This window comes from Pleurodeles waltl, chromosome 3_1 (genome assembly GCF_031143425.1).
Source record: "Pleurodeles waltl isolate 20211129_DDA chromosome 3_1, aPleWal1.hap1.20221129, whole genome shotgun sequence".
Lineage (NCBI taxonomy): Eukaryota > Metazoa > Chordata > Amphibia > Caudata > Salamandridae > Pleurodeles > Pleurodeles waltl.
Window position 1 is genome coordinate 1362714602 of NC_090440.1, and position 17796 is coordinate 1362732397.

A 17796-nucleotide genomic window follows, 5' to 3' on the forward strand; every position below is an offset into this window, starting at 1 on the left:
TTGCCACATGTCAAAAAACCGTTTAAAGAATCCCAAATCCAATATGCTATTCTATCTCTGCCAGGCTGAGAGCCTGTACAAATGGTTCATATAACTAGCAATATGTGGTATGTGAGGTCCCTTTTGCACTTTCTAACAAGGATTCTGGGTCAACCATAGCTTGGGTTCAACTTCGATCTAGAAAGATATTTTACCTACTGAAAGCAGGGCCTGTCTCTCCAGCTCTGAAGTCCCTCCCTTAGCTTCCAGTTCAGCAAGGGAACCAGTTCAAGTGTCAGACTGTTGATGGGGGATTCCCCCATTGCCTGATTTTCCTCCTGGAAGTGCTGTCACGCCTACGCCTTGCAGAGTGCAGAGAGGAGGACGATGGGTGCTTGGTGGACGGTGGTTGGAGCAAGGAGTGAGGGGGAAAGGCACCCGGCTGAGCAAGTGAGACCAAAAGCAAGCCACAGAACCACTTAATTTGGGCCGTAGAGCCAGGGGCAGCTTCAGAGCTCCCAGGAGTGCCATTCTGGACCCCTACACCTGCTGTCACCGGCTGCCAGACTCGCTGGAGCAGCATCCCTCCCCTACTATTCAGCACTCCCTTTGGTACGGTGAGGTACTGAGGGAAGAGAGGCGGTTAGTATCATCTCACCAGGTTAAGCCCCATGATTGCATAAGCGGCCCAGACAGGTAGGGTGTGGCTTGTGGCTGGGGCTGCGCTGCCACCTTTCCGAGTGGACATTCTTGCCCCCCTCCTCCTCCCTTGCAGATGTCTCAAAGCAATCAGTACTATCTCAATGTGCCCTATCAACTCTAGCTCAGCTCAGCCCATCTGCACTTCACTTCTTTGGAGGGTCTCAAGACCGAACAAATTGGCACCACAATAGTCAAGTCTACCACTGCTCTACATGGCCCTGGTTACCTCAAGTTTACCTGCGCCTCACCCCAGCTTATCCCCGCTTTAACTCTGCCAGTGCTAAATCAACTCTGATTCAATCAAACTCAATCTTCAATACGCACTCTGGAGAGACAAGGGGCCCTCCTATGATGCAGATAAAAAGGAAAACAGCCCTGATCAGGGGAGCAGAAGCCACTGAGGAATCTACTGCAGTAAATATTACACCGGTGTCTTCAGGCCAACATCAAATAGGAACATTCTAGTAGCCCTAACAACTCCAGCCAAGCTGACTTAGCAAACACTAAGGTGGTCATTACAACCCTGGCGGTCGGTGCTAAAGCGGCGGTAAAACCGCCAACAGGCCGGCGGGAAAAAAATTGGAATCACGACCGTGGCGGAAACCGCCAACAAAGACAGCCACTTTAACACTCCGACCGCCACGGCGGTACAAACAAACAGCGCAGCAGTCACCGCCAACAGACAGCCGGGAGTAAAAGTACCCCCCACAGTATCACAACAGTCCAATCCGCCACCTTTTCCGGGGTGGATTCACCGCTGATAAAAACACAGCGGAAACAGGCATTTCAAAGGGAAAACGCTCACCTCTACACACCCCACGAGGAACGAGGACACCATGGACCCGGAACTCCAAATCCTCCCAGCCATAGTCTTCCTGCTCCTCTACCAGGAGCACGTACGCCGGTGCAGAAGACAACGGTGAGTACTGCACCTACGACACAGGGAAGGGGGGAGGGAAAAAACAGTGACACACACACACGCAACACCCCCACCCCCACCCTCACCCACTACAACACACACACTAATACATATCTATACATCACAGTTACACCCCCCAGACCCCCTGGAACAATGCAAAGACAAAAGGAAATGACTGTAACCATTGAAATATATTGAAATACAGCAATCAAAAATATATACACACTAAAAACTATTATATACACCAAATTTACAAGTCCAGGCATTGTACCAGGCATTGTCCGTGGACCACTGGGCCCAAAAAACATGGGCAAAGCCCACACCGGATACCTGACCAAAACGGAGAGAACACTGCAGGGGCATCAGATAGCAAAACTACAGGCACCTCAGGGGGAAGGGAAGGGGGGGCACCTCAGCCGGATGAGTGCACGACGCCAGATCCACGAGGGGGCTCCATGCCCACTGTTCCATCCAGGGGAGTGCAAAGCCACAGTCTCTCAAGTCTCTACAGTGGGTGGGTTTCCCACTGTTCCATCCTGGGGAGTGCAAAGCCACAGTCTCACAAGTCTCTACAGTGGGTGGGGTTCCCACTGTTCCATCCTGGGGAGTGCAAACCCACAGTCTCACAAGTCTCTACAGTGGATGGGTTGCCCACTGTTCCATCCTGGGGAGTGCAAAGCCACAGTCTCACAAGTCTCTACAGTGGGTGGGTTTCCCACTGTTCCATCCTGGGGAGTGCAAAGCCACAGTCTCACAAGTCTCTACAATGGGTGGGTTTCCCACTGTTCCATCCTGAGGAGTGCAAAGCCACAGTCTCACAAGTCTCTACAGTGGGTGGGTTTCCCACTGTTCCATCCTGGGGAGTGCAAAGCCACAGTCTCTCAAGTCGATAACAGTCTCCACTGGTTCTGGAGGGTGCCTGTTGGCCAGAGTGTTTCTTCCTGTGCAGGCATGAGGTAGTGGATGCATGTCTCCACTGGTTCTGGAGGGGGCCTGGTGCCCAGAGTGCATTGTGCAGCCCTGTCCGACACAGATGCGGCACTGCCCCTGCCGCTCATGGGCCAGCGGTGCTTCAGATGGCGGTCCCCTGTTCAGCGGTGCTTGAGATAGCCGTGCCCTGTTCAGCGGTGCTTCAGATGGCGGTCCCCTGTTCAGCGGTGCTTGAGATAGCCGTGCCCTGTTCAGCGGTGCTTCAGATGGCGGTCCCCTGTTCAGCGGTGCTTGGGATAGCCGTGCCCTGTTCAGCGGTGCTTGAGATGGCGGTCCCCTGTTCAGCGGTGCTTGGGATAGCTGTGCCCTGTTCAGCGGTGCTTGAGATGGCGGTCCCCTGTTCAGCGGTGCTTGAGATAGCCGTGCCCTGTTCAGCGGTGCTTGAGATGGCGGTCCCCTGTTCAGCAGTGCTTGAGATGGCGGTCCCCTGTTCAGCGTTGCTGGCCATGCCAAGGTGCTCATGTGCCATCTGGCCTGTGCCTGGCGGGGCCATCCTGCCCACCTGTCCTGTGGGTGCCGGGGCCCTCCTGGGCAGCTGTGCTGGGGCTTTTGGTGGCCTCCTGGGCAGCTGTGCTGGGACTTTTGGTGGCCTCCTGGCCAGCAGGGATGGGGCTTGCGGGGCCCTCCTGGCCAGCTGGGCTGATGGCGGTGTTTTCGGGCGTGCTGCCCTTCCCAGCCTTTCCTGCTCTCCTGTGGCCGTTCCCCACCTTGGCCGGTGTCCCAGCTGCCTCGACACTCCCGCCGGGAGCCCTGGTAGGGGTTTTTGTTCCTGGTGTCTTGACCCTCTGCGGCCGTGCACTGTAAATTTTTTGATGTTTCTGAGGGGGGGGGGGGCTGGCTGTGCTGTGGCTCCATACCAGACTGGCTGCCCTGGTGGGCGGTGCACTCCAGTGACCATGTACGACATGCACCACCGGGCCCGGTGATGTAGTGGCTGAGGTGCTAGCTCTGGGCCTATGACATGGACGGGGTGGGGGAGTTGATGGAAAGAGGTTAAGTTTGGAGAGGAAAAAAAGTTTGGGAGCAGTGGGACGGGTAGGTGTAGTGGGTATGGGAGTGGAGGAAGAGGTTGTGGTTGTAGGAGGTGTAAGTGGGGTGGCTTTGGGTGCAGGTACCTGGGCTGTAGGCTGTTGTGAGGTGGATGGCTGTTGGGTGGGTGGCTGCCTGCGTTTGTGTATCTTGGGAGGGGGCGGCACAGACACACTGGGAGAGGACAGAGGGGACGTGTAAATGGCAGTGGGGGTGGTGAGTGCACGTGTGCGGGGTGTTCTGGTGTGTGTGCTGCTGAGGGACGTAGTGGCTGAAGATGCTGTGCATGCAGGTGTGAGTGGAGACAAGACTGGCAGGGAGGAAGGAGACATGGAGGAGGGGGACACAGTGGAGGCAGTGGATGTTGCTGTGTCTGTATGTGGATGTTGCTTGTGTGACTGCCTGTGGGATGTGTGGTGCTTATGTCTGCGTGAGCTGCCCTTGGGTGTTGAGGTGTGTGCAGGCTGGTCTGACGGTGTGCTTGGGATAGGCAGAGGTACAGGGGTTTGGGTCTGGGTGTAAGAAGTTGGAGGGGGGAGGCTAGACAGAGGGACAATGGCTGCCATCAGTGCTGAGGCCAGAGATTGCAGGGTTCGATGAAGGGCAGCCTGACCAGAATGAATGCCCTCCAGGTATGCATTACTTTGGTGCACTTCCCTTTCTACACCCTGGATGGCATTCAAAATGGTAGACTGCCCAACAGTGAGCGACCTGAGGAGGTCAATGACCTCCTCACTGAGGGTAGCAGGGGTGACTGGGGCAGGGCCTGAGGTGCCTGGGGCGAAGGAGATGCCCACCTTCCTGGGTGAGCGGGCACGGGTCAAACGCTGAGGGGCTGCTGGGAGGGCGGTGCTGGTAGGGGGTGGCGGCTGTACCTGTTGTTGCGGGGGGCAGAGATGTTGCCGCCACCACAAGGGAGCTCCCATCAGAGGACGAGTCCGATCCACTAATGTCCACTCGTGTCCCTGCCGTGGAGCTCCCCTCGCCCTCCGTCCCACTGGTGAATTCAGAGTCGGTAGTGTGGCCCTCCATGGCCATGTGGGATGCAGCTCCCTTGTGCTCCGGTGCCACTGCTCCTCCGCCTGATGATGCTAATGCACACATGAACAGGAATACCACAAAAGGGGGGGGGGAACAGAAGAAGGACATGTTGAGTGCATGCATTCCCACTACCGTTGGCGGACAGCACAGACACAGAAGCCCCCTGCACTATGCCGCGCACTTGGGGTCCACTTTGCAATCCCTGGGACATGGCCTACAAGGCTATGGACGGCATCTGCACACATAGGTGACACAGGCCCATAAATAGCTGTACTTGGCACCCTACAGAGGTGGGGAGCGGGGGCACAGGGCCGTGCCTTACGGAGGGGCCTAGCCTACGGAACTCGCCCTGGCCTAGGGATACCCACAGCCCTCCTCCCCCACTCGGACACCTCCACAACGCGCAAAGTTAGCAGAATGTGAGTGTACTCACCCCCTTGTGTCTGCTGTGATGCCCTCACGCGCCCATCCAACTCGGGGTAGGCCACCGCCAGGAACCGGAACATCAGGGGGGTCAAGGTCCGACAGGCACCCCTCCCACGTAGGGAGGCCATCCCCAGCTGAGCCTCCGCCGTCTTCCTGCTCCAGCGGCGAATGTCCTCCCATCTCTTCCGGCAGTGGGTGCCCCGTCTGTGGTGGACCCCCAGGGTCCGGACGTCCTTGGCGGTGGCACGCCATATATCCGTCTTCTGGTGGGCGCTGACCTATATGAAATGTACAGGGGGAGAAGAAAAGTAATTACCTTCTGCACCATCAATGTGAGTGGTCCCCCATCCCTACCCTTGCCATGTGGCACATGCACTCACCGTCGTTTCAAGCATGCCTCAATCTCTCCCCCCCCATCTTTCATCCACCCCACTCAACACAGGCATAGCCCATACAGCATGCTCCCATTGTATTTACCTGTTTGTCTGGAGGACCGTAGAGTAGCGCGTACTGGGGGAGGACCCCATCCACAAGCTTCTCCAACTCCTCCGATGTGAAGGCAGGGGCCCTTTCCCCAGTCGCATGAGCCATTGTCCCTTCCAGACCGAGGTCACAGCAGCACTTGCAGTGTAGGTCCTCTCCTGTTGAAGATCAGGTATCGAGTGAATTAAAAGAGAGAAAATGGCGGTCATGTCCGCGACGGTGCATACTGTGACCTCCGGCGCACATCGTCATTGGCTCCTGAGACCCATAGGGTCCAATGTTAACCAATGCAGCATTGCGCCGCGGTCTTCGACCGCCTACCGCCACGGTGTGCAACGCCAGCGCTGTTACCTCACATCCCATTGTCACACTTTACAGGTCAGGTAGCAGCCATTTCAGGGGCCCACATGCCTTACTTTTTGTACTGCGTCACACATACCTAGGCCTTGCATCCACACTCATACAAGCCATTCAATGGGTTAAGATCCGTGTTTTTTTAAAGCTGGGGTTACGTACCTCTTGGATGTTTGACTCTGTGCTCGCTGTTGTCCTTCATAGGCACCGCCGCTGGGACATGTGAGGAGATGGCGGCATCCTCCGGTGTACAGACCGCTGGTGGACCTGTCGACAATGGAGGAGAGACATCTCATCCTGACATACAGGCTTGACCGTGCCACTATTCTGGAACTGTGTGCCCAGCTGGAGCCAGACCTGATGTCACCTATCCGCCATCCCACGGGAATCCCCCCTCAAGTGCAGGTGCTGTCAGTACTCCATTTCCTAGCAAGTGGGTCATTTCAAACAACAGTGGCTATAGCATCAGGGATGTCCCAGCCTATGTTTTCCAACGTGTTGTCCAGAGTGTTGTCTGCCCTGCTGAAACACATGCAGAGCTACATCGTTTTCCCTGAGTTGGAGGATTTGGCTACAGTGAAAGGTGACTTCTATGCCCTTGGACATATCCCCAACATCATAGGTGCCATTGATGGGACCCATGTGGCTCTGGTCCCCCCCCCACAGGAGTGAACAGGTGTACAGAAACCGGAAGAATTATCATTCCATGAATGTCCAGATGGTATGTTTGGCAGACCAGTACATCTGCCATGTGAATGCCATGTTCCCTGGCTCAGTGCATGACGCCTACATCCTGCGGAATAGCAGCATCCCTTATGTGATGGGTCAGCTCCAGAGGCACAGTGTGTGGCTAATTGGTGACTCTGGTTACCCCAACCTGTCATGGCTACTGACCCCAGTGAGGAATCCCAGGACTAGGGCAGAGGAACGCTACAATGAGGCCCATGGGCGAACTAGGAGGGTGATTGAGCGGACCTTCGGCGTCCTGAAGGCGAGGTTCAGGTGCCTCCATTTGACAGGTGGATCACTAGTCTACTCACCAAAGAAGGTGTGCCAGATCATCGTGGCCTGCTGTATGCTTCACAACCTGGCTTTGCGTCGCCAGGTGCCTTTTCTGCAGGAGGATAGTCCAGATGGTGGTGTTGTAGCAGCTGTGGAGCCTGTGGAGAGTGAAGAGGAGGAAGACGAAGAAGACGACATAGACAACAGGAACACGGTGATACTGCAATATTTCCAATGAACAGAGGTAAGAATACAAACCGGCCTACCACATGTCCTTAAACACTACTACCTCTGTACTGTCTGTCCTTTTCACCCAGTGTATGGTAACTGAGTTGTCACTTTCCCTTACGATTTCAGAGATCTGGGTCCCACAGTGTGACATCTGCTTTGTTTCCCCATGGACTACAGCTGTGTGACATTGGTATGTTGGCATCACAATGTAAATAAGCATTTTGGCACTGTAATTACAGATAACTATATTCACATTCACAGACAGACTCCTGATTGTTTTGTGCAATAACGGTGTTTACTAAGGTGCAAATTATTGGAGGGGGGTTGTAAATTGGTGAGGGGTGATGGTGGAGGAATGTCCATGGCAGAGTCCAGTCTATTAGTCTCACAGGTGCATTGTCCAAATGGGTCTGGGAAGTGGAGCTGGGGCAGTTTAAGGATGGACAGGGTGATAAAGTGGGACAGTGGGATGACTATCAGGGTGGTATCCTTTCTTGGCGGGGTCTTGGCATCTTACTCTGTCCTCTTCCTGGATCTCTGAGACCGCTTGCGGGGTGGTTCTCCTTCTGCAGGTGGTGGGGTGCTGGTGGCCTGTTGGTCCTGTGTCTGTGCCTCCTGTCCACTAGCGCCGGCGGAGGTGGAGGTGGTGGGCAGTTCTTGGTCCATGCTAGTGTCAGGGGCCCTTTGTGGTGCCACAGTGTCCTTGAAAGTGGTCACTACCAGATTCAGCACCCCTACGATGGTGCCCAGGGCGGAGCTGATGGTTCTGAGTTCCTCCCTGAAGCCCAAATACTGTTCCTCCTGCATGCGCTGGGGCTCCTGAAACTTGGCCAGTACCGTAGCCATCGTCTCCAGGGAGTGGTGGTATGCTCCCATGACGGAGGAGAGGGCCTTGTGGAGAGTGGGTTCCCTGGGCCTGTCCCCACCCTGTCCCACAGCAGCCCTCCCAGTTCCCCTGTTTCCCTGGGCCTCTGTCCCCTGGACCGTGTGCCCACTACCACTGCCCCCAGGTCCCTGTTGTTGTTGGGGTGGTGGGTTAACCTGGGTGCCCTGTAGTGGTGAACACACTGCTGCTTGACGTGTCCTGGAGACAGAGGTGTGGGCCCGCTGGGTGGGTGCTGTGCTGGTGTTTCCAGAGGGGGGGTAGGTCTGCTGTGGCCTGTGGCTGTGTGAGGGGAACCGACTGTGCCGAGGTCCCCGATGGGCCGGGATGGTCATCTAGATCCAGGTCGACAGAACTGCAGTCATCACTGTGGGCCTCTTCTGGGGGGGTGGACATTTGTGGACCCTCCTGTGCGGTGATGTTGCGTAGGGGTCCTGCAGGGGTATAAAAGCATGATTATTGCATCTGTGTGTGGGATGGTGTGCAATGGGTGGGTGCCCGTGTCCCCCAGTGCTTGCATTCCTGGTTGGGGGCTTTTGTGTCGGTGGTTTGGGGGGGTATGGGTATGTGCAGTGGGCATGCTTTGGTGATGGGTGTCCATGCTTTGTGGTCGCATGCAGGGCTTGGTGTTGGGATGGGTGGGTTGTGATGGTGGGACATTTGCAAGGAGTAGGAGTGATGGGGGTGAGGCTGAGGGTGGGGGTATGTGTTGGCATGCAGGTGGGGTGGGGGGGATGAAGTAGTGAAGATGTGACTTACCAGAGTCCATTCCTCCAGATACTCCGCCGAGGCCCTCAGGATGCAGGATCGCCAAGATCTGCTCCTCCCATGTCGTAAATTCTGGGGGAGGAGGTGGAAGTCCGCCGCCATTCTTCTGCACTGTAATCCGTTGTCTGGATAATACGGAACGCACCTTCCCCGTAGGTCGTTCCACCTCTTCCTGATGTCATCCCAATTTCTTGGGTGCTGTCCCACTGCGTTGACCCTGTCGACTATTCTGCTCCATAGCTCCATCTTCCTTGCAATGGACCTTTGCTGCACCTGTGCTCCGAATAGCTGTGGCTCTACCCGGATGATTTTCTCCACCATGACCCTGAGTTCCTCCTCCGAAAACCTGGGGAGTCTTTGCGGTGCCATGGGGTGGTGTTGGTGATGTGTGGGGTGGAATGTGTGGTGATAAGTGTGGTGATGTGTATTGGTTTGTTGTGTGAAGTGCGTGGTATTTGTGTGGGTGATGGTAATATGTGTGTCTGGGTGCTCGATTCTTCTATATGGTCTCTCTCTCTGTGCGTCGTCCCGATTTTTTTGTGGTGGGGGTTTGTGGGTGATGTGGGGGTGTGTTTTATATTGTATTGGGTGTGTGGGAGTGGTGTTTGTATGTGTATCAGGTGTGTGTATTTGGATTTGTCCAATGTGGCGGGGTTTTGGAGATGTGTGTGTATTTTGAGCGCGGCGGTGTGTACTGCCAATGGGATACCGCGGTTGAAAGACCGCCGTGTGGATTCGTCTGTCATGATAGTGTGGGCATATTTCTGTTGGCGTGACGGTGTCGGTTTGGTCATCGCCAGTTTATCGCTGGCCTTTGGTGTGGCGGACTTCTGTGGGTGTCTGTATTTTGGCGGTTTCCGAGTTGTGGGTCATAATGACCATGGCGGTTTACCGCGGCCGCGGCGGTGTGTTGGCGGTCTTCTGCACGGTGGTAAGCGGCTTTTACCGCCAATGTTGTAATGACCCCCCTAAATCTATTCACGAAGCACTTCCAACAAAAAAATGTCAACCCAAAATTGACTCCAAATTATTTTTTCCTAAAGACCCTGTGGCCACAATCCATACACCCAATTCAAATATTACAAGCCTACCATATCCATTGGAACCAGCACTTATTAATCAAATAGCTGCCTATGGTCTGGCCCAAAGTATGTAACTGCACCCTCTGCACAATAAGGGCACCTTACAAGCTCCAAGCTAGTGGTTCTGCACTGAGCATCCAAGCAGGCCCCTATGGCAGAAACTCTTTCCGCCCCAATAAATGACAAAAGTCGTTTTGACAGAGCCAATATCAAGGCGAACAACCACACTCCCCAAAACAGGATGTCACCGCAGGCCTGGAGTCACTCTCCTGTGCGACTGGGCAACCTATGCGACCACAGTGATACCCTCCTACCTGCCCCTTCCACCATTGTACAAGGACATTTAGGTGCTGACACGGTAGAGACCAGACCAACCCTGATTGAGAGTAGAGTCAAAGACGCAGTGGACGACTCTTATCTTTTACTAGAAATCACTGATCTTCAGTTACAGCACCCACCCTCTCAATTGCCAACAACCTCTAACCAAGCCCACCTCCTGTCACAGACTGCTGACCCCTGCCACATTGCAGGGGACCATCCGAACAACCACTTTAATGAAAATCACAATACCCCCAAGCACCACCAACTTGGGTGTTGACTTGACTTCATACAAGATGTTTTATAAGCACATTGTAGTGAATGTGCTCCATAGGCTAAAATAGAGAGACTTTATTTTAAAATAATAAAGTCTTGTTTTCCATAGGAAGGAGTTAAACATGGCATGTTTAGTATCAAATTAAAAGTTATAATAAATCCAACAAATTCCCACTGTTGCAAAGAAAGAAAGAACTCTTACCAACTTTAGACCTGTTGTGCCTCTGGCAGCATGAGACAGGTTGCCTTGATGAGGTGTGAAGTGGTCTGAGCTGAAACAAAGGAAGCACCTAGTGGGAGGAGATCTGCCTCAGCAGATGGTAGAACAGGATGGGGGGAGAGCAGCCAAACCAGTCTTCAAAGGAGGAAAGGACATTTGAGAGAGTGAATGTACCTCCCCCATTTCCTGCAAACCCAGACAGCCAGGTGCCCCCTTATTGGATTAAGGAAGAGATGTGTTAAGAGAAACTTATTCACACCAGTGGGTGGGCTCAGCAAGATCTAAACTCTAAGGACCAGATTTAAGAGGACCTAGCACCTTGTTGCGCCACATGAGCGTAATTTTTTTTTAATGCTAATGTGACCCAATGAGGCCAAAATCACCACACCAGATTTACAAAGTGGCGCAATGCACGCATTGTGCCACTTTGTAACCCCTTGCACCACATTATGCCTGCGCTAGGCATAATGTATGCAAAGGGGGGCATTCTACCATTAGGGGGCTGAAAAACTAGTGTAAAGAATTCAAAAAGATTTATTTGTGCCATTTTTTGTGGCATTTTTAATGCCTGCACAGATGCTCATCACTCTAACTACCATCATGGTGAGCCATATTTTAAATACAGTGCTTCCATGATGGCGTTAAGGGGCACTCAGGGGCGCTAGAAAAGTGGCTCTGCACTAGGTGCAGCACCACTTTTCATAAATCTGCCCCTCAGTCCGAAGGTAAAACTTTGAGGAGGCCTCCCACTCACTGTAGCTGAGCAGGGCTCCATCGCAGTGAGCCTCAAATTTTGACTTTGCACCAGTCCAGTGCGACCAGATGTCCAGATTAGCGATTTTAGTGTTTTATGTTTTACTTATTTACTGCTTTGTGATGTTTAAATGCTTTACACACCTGTCTCCTAAGTAAAGCCTAACAGCTTGTTGCCGAGCTACCAAGAGTTAAGCTGGGATTAATTTATTGAGACCCTGACTCGACCTAAGTGGGCATTGGTGGCCTTTTGCTAAGTGTGGGTACTTATCTGACCTTACCAATAATTCACTTTCCGAGATTCTCAAAACCATACACCAACTCAGGGTTTGAGCTCTATTAGCCACACAGTTACAGCTAGTCAAACTGTGGCATGAAAGCTAAGCACACCATTTATTCACCCAGAGGCATTAGAGCGGCGAATAACCAAAAGCCAGAGAGAGAGAGAGGGCTCCACGCCCTATTGGAAATCTTCTTAAAGAGGACCATTCCTTCTGGGTAGCTCATTTGGTAAAAGTATATAGTGGTATACCATCATCCAGTTCCATCCAACATTCATGGAGAGGCTCAGTTATCACCCCAATTTTTAAACGGGGCTCAGTGAATGATCCAGCTAACTATTGGCCATTTGCCCTTCTGGACGTTGCATCTAAGTACTTTGCGGGCTGCCTCTTGCAGGAGCTGGAAGCTTGGGCATCAGATAATGATCTAATCCTATTTAATCAAACGGGCTTTTCCAAAGGAACAGGCACACCTGCCAGCATTTTGGATGTATCCCTACTGTTTGATAACATCAGGCACACTAAGCAACCTCTATATTTATTATTTAGACTACAAGGCCGCTTCTGACAGGGTAGACAGAGGCAAATTATGGTTTAAGATTGCAAAGTGGAACATCCCCAACCATTTGCTGAGTGCAATAACTCTTCTCCACATAGACACCTGGGTTAGAATTAAGCTCGGGGATAGCGCCCAACTTTCAAGAGAAATACCAATCTTTCAAAGCTTACGACAGGGGCGTGTGTTATCTCCAGTTCTTTTTCATCTTTTTTAAGATGAATTACCAAGCAGATTAGCACAAGTAAACTCTCACGCCCAGAAACTAGGGAACACTGCTTTGCCATGCCTGATGTACGCAGATGATCTGATCATCCTTAGTCAAACTAAAATTGGACTACAAAGGCTTTTGAACTTTACAGCTGAATATTCCACCGAAAGACCCTGAATATCAACCTGAACAAATCCAAAACAATGTCTTTCAGAAGGCCACAGCAGCATTCACACCAGTGGTACTTGGGTAGTAACAAAATGGAAGAGGTGTAGGAATACAAATACTTGGGAATCCTACTGGAAAACAACAAGACTTTTAAGCCACACCTCTCTGCTTTGGGAGTTATTCTCAGGGAAGGGCAGAGATAGACTTATGACCCTTAATGAGGAAGTGACTGAGACCCATCAGCACACAAAGAAGATCCTCAGAGAAGAATTTGGGTTCAACACAGAGGCATACAGTGTCAACTTTAGGGGTACCCAAAAAGGCCAAAACCAAACTTGGGTGGACTTTGTAGACTCCTCAGGCAAAGCACTACAGGGCTGGATTGAAGGAAATGAGGTGGACACATATGAAGAGCTTTATAATTTAATTATGAAAGAGCACATTCTAACCAACTGTACCACAGAGAAATTGCCACAGCATCAAGTAGATTCTAAGTTGTCTTCTCCCAGAGAGCTGGGGAGGATAGCTGACAAGTGGATCAGAAGCAGGGTGTCCAGGAAGACCCAAGGAGGGTGTGAGGGATACAAGTGCCAGTGTCACCTTAGTGGTGGCCAGACTGGTTTCCCCAGACCAAATGATACCTGGTATCAGTCACCAGGTGTCCAATACTGACAACCAGACTAAGCTCCGTCTAATGGCCTTGGTAAGCTTAGAGTGGGGAGGGGTTACTGGCCCAAACAAGATGGTTTTTTCTCCTGCCATCCCAGTAGAGTGTCTGTTGGGAAATGATCTTGAAACGTCTGCATGGCAAGAGGTAGAATGGAAGGCTCATGCAGAAATGCTGGGTCTCCCTGAGAGGGTGTGTGTGGCAACAAGAAAACATGCAGCACGACAGGGAAGTCTAAAAGAAAGGGCAAGAAGATTGCTAACGCAGCTTCCAAGAGGTCACAGGATCAGGGGGAGAGTTCTCCTGAGGGAGATGCCCTGACACCTGAGGAAGGAACTGCAACTGATGGAGCCTGGCCTGACCTGGCAGAGCTCTTAAGTGAGGGGGAGCGCTCCTGAGAGAATATATGCCAAGGACAAATGACATGCACTGCTCTTTAAGGCACTTCTAGGCGGCACGCTGCAGGGCAAGAAGAGGGTGATGAAAGTGGAGCTCATAGGGTCTATTGAGAAAATGGGCTCATGAACACTGAGACCCAGACCCCAAACCAGGGAGAGCCAGGAGAGTGGTGGTCCCCCAGGTGTACAGAGTTTTTTCTGACCTTAGCCTATGACATCCCCTTTGCTGATATCATGAGAAGGTGAATGAGGTTTGTCGCTCCTGCACCACCTGTCAAGCCAGTGGCAAGACAGGAGGACAACCAAAGGCTCCCTTAATTCCACTATCAGTGGAACCAGTGTTTAGGACACCTCTAGAGAGGGTAGACGTTGATATTGTTGGTCCCCTTGACACTCCAGCTGCATCTGGGAACAGATTTATTCTAGTGGTATTGGACTATGCCACTAGGTACCCAGAGGCATTTCTTCTCAGGACTGCCCTTGCAGTGGCAAGAGCTCTCAATGGAATCTTCTTCACCACGTTAGGGTTTTCTAAAGAGGTGGTTTCTTATAGAGGGGCACATTTCATGCCTGCATACATGAAATCTGTATAGAATGAATGTGGTGTAAGTTACAAGTCCACTCCCCCATCATGCTCAGACAAATGGTTTGTTTGAGAGATTCAACAAAAACATCAAATGCATGACATTGGGCCTTCCTGGAAAAGTCAGAAAGAGATGGAATGTCCTGTTACCCTGCTTGTTGTTTGCCTACAAAGAGGTGCCCCAGAAGGGGATTGGCTTCAGCCCCTTTGAATGTCTGTTTGGCCATCCTGTAAAGGGTCCCCTAAGTCTGGTGAGGAGAGGTTAGAAGAAACCTGTCAAGCAACGCAAACAAGAAATAGTGGACTATGTTCTGGTACTGACTTCACTTCACACATGGTTGAGTACATGAAGAACACAAACAAAAACCTAGAGGCCTACCAAGAGCTTCTCAAGCTTTGGTATGACCAAAAGTAAGCACTGGTTGGGTACTATCCAGGTCAGTTGGTATGGGTGTTGGAGCCTCCAGCTCCCAGGACCCTTCAGTACAAATTGACTGGGCCCTACCCCTTTTTAGAGAATTAAAGGAATGTCACCTATTTGGTAGACTCAGGCACCCCTAGAGACCCTCATAGGGAGCTCCATGTGAAACCTCAGAAGCCACACCAAGACAGGGCTGACATGACCATGCTGGTGGTCACTGATGGAGAACAGGAGGATGAAAGTGAACCCCTCCTTAACCTGCTGTCAACAAATCCATAAGATGGTTCAGTGGAGGGTACTGTTTTATCTGACACCCTCATTGCACAGCAACAAGCCGACTGCAGGCAAGTCCTCAGCCAGTTTGCAAGAGAGAACTCTCTTCTTCGACCCCTGATCACATAACCTTGTGTGTCCATGAGGTGGACTCTGGTGACAGACTCCCTGTCAAAACCAAGATATATAGACTGTCTGAAGAAGTCAAAGCCTGCATCAAAGCTGAAGTAAGCAACATGCTAGAGCTAGGGGTTATTGAGCCCTCTGACAGTCCCTGGACTAGCCCAGTGGTTCTGGTCCTCAAGACTCACTCAAAGGATGGAAAACCAGAGATGAGGCTTTATGTGGATTACAGGGGCTTAAATGTGATCATTAAAACAGATACACACCCCATACCAAGAGCAGATGAGTTTATTGATAAGCTGGGTGCAGCCAATTTCCTCAGTACTTTTGATTTGGCATCAGGATACTGGCAAATTGGACTCATCCAAGGATCAAAGGAGGGATCTGCATTTTCTACCCCTAAAGGGCCCTTTCTGATTAAAGTTATGCCTTTTGGGCTGAAGAATGCACCTGTCACTTTTCTAAGGTTGGAGAATAGAGTTACTCCAGGACTAGATACCTATAGTGCAGCATATCTTGATGACATTGCTATCTTTAGCTCCACCTGGGAGGATCACATGGTCCACCTGAGTGTTTCAGGGTCTGCAGCGGACAGGCCTAACTGTCAAGGCCAGTAAGAGTCAGATAAGGCAGAATTGTGTTGGCTACTTGGGCCAAACTTTTTGTTGGAGGTCAAGTGAGACTTTTCCAACCCAGAATCGAGGCCATTTTGGTTTGGGAGGCTCCCACGGCCCAGACCCAAGTCAGGGCATTGCTTTGTTTGCCTAGGTACTACAGGAGGTTTGTGAAGGGGTATGGTACCATTGTGGCACCTCTCAATGAAGTGTACCTCCAAAAAGCAGCCTAAGAAGGTAATTTGGACCACTGAATGTAAAAACAACTTTGATATCCTGAATGCAGCTATGCGCCCAGCACCTGCCCTAAGAGCACCAGACTGTAGGAAAGAGTTAATTGTTCATACAGACACTTCTTAATATGGCACTGGGGCAGTGTTGTCACAAACAAATAATGAGGGCCAGGATTATCCAGTTGTCTATATCAGCAGGCGACTCCTCCCGAGAGAGCAGTAATGGATTTTCATTGGGAGGGAAGACTTTGCTGTGGTTTGGACCCAGAAGAAGCTGAGACCCTACCTGTTTGGGACTTACTTCAAAGTTCAAACAGACCACTGGCATCTCTTATGGCTGATGCAGATGTGAGGAGAGAACCCCAAACTGTTGATGTGCTCCTTTTCTCTACAGGTTATCGACTATACAGTGAAACACACATCTGGGACTGATCATGCCAGTGCAGATGGCCTTTCCAGGTTCTTCCAATTAGACGATGAGATCTACAAACAGGGAGGTTAGATTCTCATCCCCTTTTGTCTGGGGGGACATGTAGGAAGGTACCCTTTTTAGGTGGTCACCCCCCCACAACCTTTGCTCTAGGTGCTGCTGATTGTGACTCTAAAAGTGCACTGGAGCCTGCTAACCAGACCCCAGTGCCAGTGCTCTCCCCCTAAATTAGTAAATGTAAATCAGTAGCCCCAATTGGCACATACTTCAACCCACTTATAATGCAGTGGTACCCAAGGCATTGGTTTTAAAGGGGTCACCAGGGCCTGAAGCAGTGTTTTGTCAACCTGAGTGACCCAAGTAAACTACTGACAGCAGGTCTGCCATTGCAAACTGCTCAAACTCGACTGTGCACACACCATGTGTGGCACAGTTCAAGCACTATTTTTAATATATGTCAGTCACCCCTAAAGAAGGTGTCCTGAGTCCATAAGGCAGGATGCATTATATTAAAGGTGTGGACATATGGCCTTTTCCATTAAAAGCTAATGTAAGTTCATAACAATCCATGGGATAATATGGTCTGGCACCCGGGCAAACCTGCCGTCACCAGCTCCTTTATGGTAGCGCAGAAATGTGTCATGTTTTGTATCAAACAATGTGCCTTCTCACCACTGACATGATTTTCATGTCAAGGGCAATGTGGCATGGACCCAGAAAGCAACCTTAGAAGTTGTCCACTGCGTTACCCAAATTTTCCTGTGCTTTGGCTGCCTGCTCACAGCTGTTGCATCCAAGACAGGATTCTGATCCACAGGGCAGTAGTGTGAACACTCCAAGGAGTCAGGACAATGGCCTGGACAGGATGGAGGCCACACTTCCCTCCTTCCCAGGAAGGCTAGTGAAGTGGCACTTCAAAGTGATAAGCTTATATGCGAGCTGATATGCGAGCACGATGTCCCCCAGTCGAGGACGAAGCCGTCCCCCTGCCCCCATGCACATTGTACTTGGGCAGGGGTGGAAAATGATTTAGTCAGAAGGCGTATACCCCCAGAAGGCTAGCCACACCGTTAGAGTGTGCAGACTGGTCTGTACAGCATATGAAGACTTCTGGCATCTTGAAAGTGGCAAAATAGAGGGTTATGGGTAGAAAAGGTGCCACAACCCATGGGATGTGGTCACCTCAGGGGTAAATTAGCCACTGTTGCTAGTAGCTAATTGGCCACTTGCACCCACACCCCTAATGCCCCTAAATCTAGGATTTAAGGGCCTCCACTGCAAGAGAACCTCAGATCTGCAACAACTTAAGAAGATAGGATGAGAAGAGACCTACATCAACAGGAATCTGTAATGACAAAAGGTGTGCCACTAGAAACTGCTTG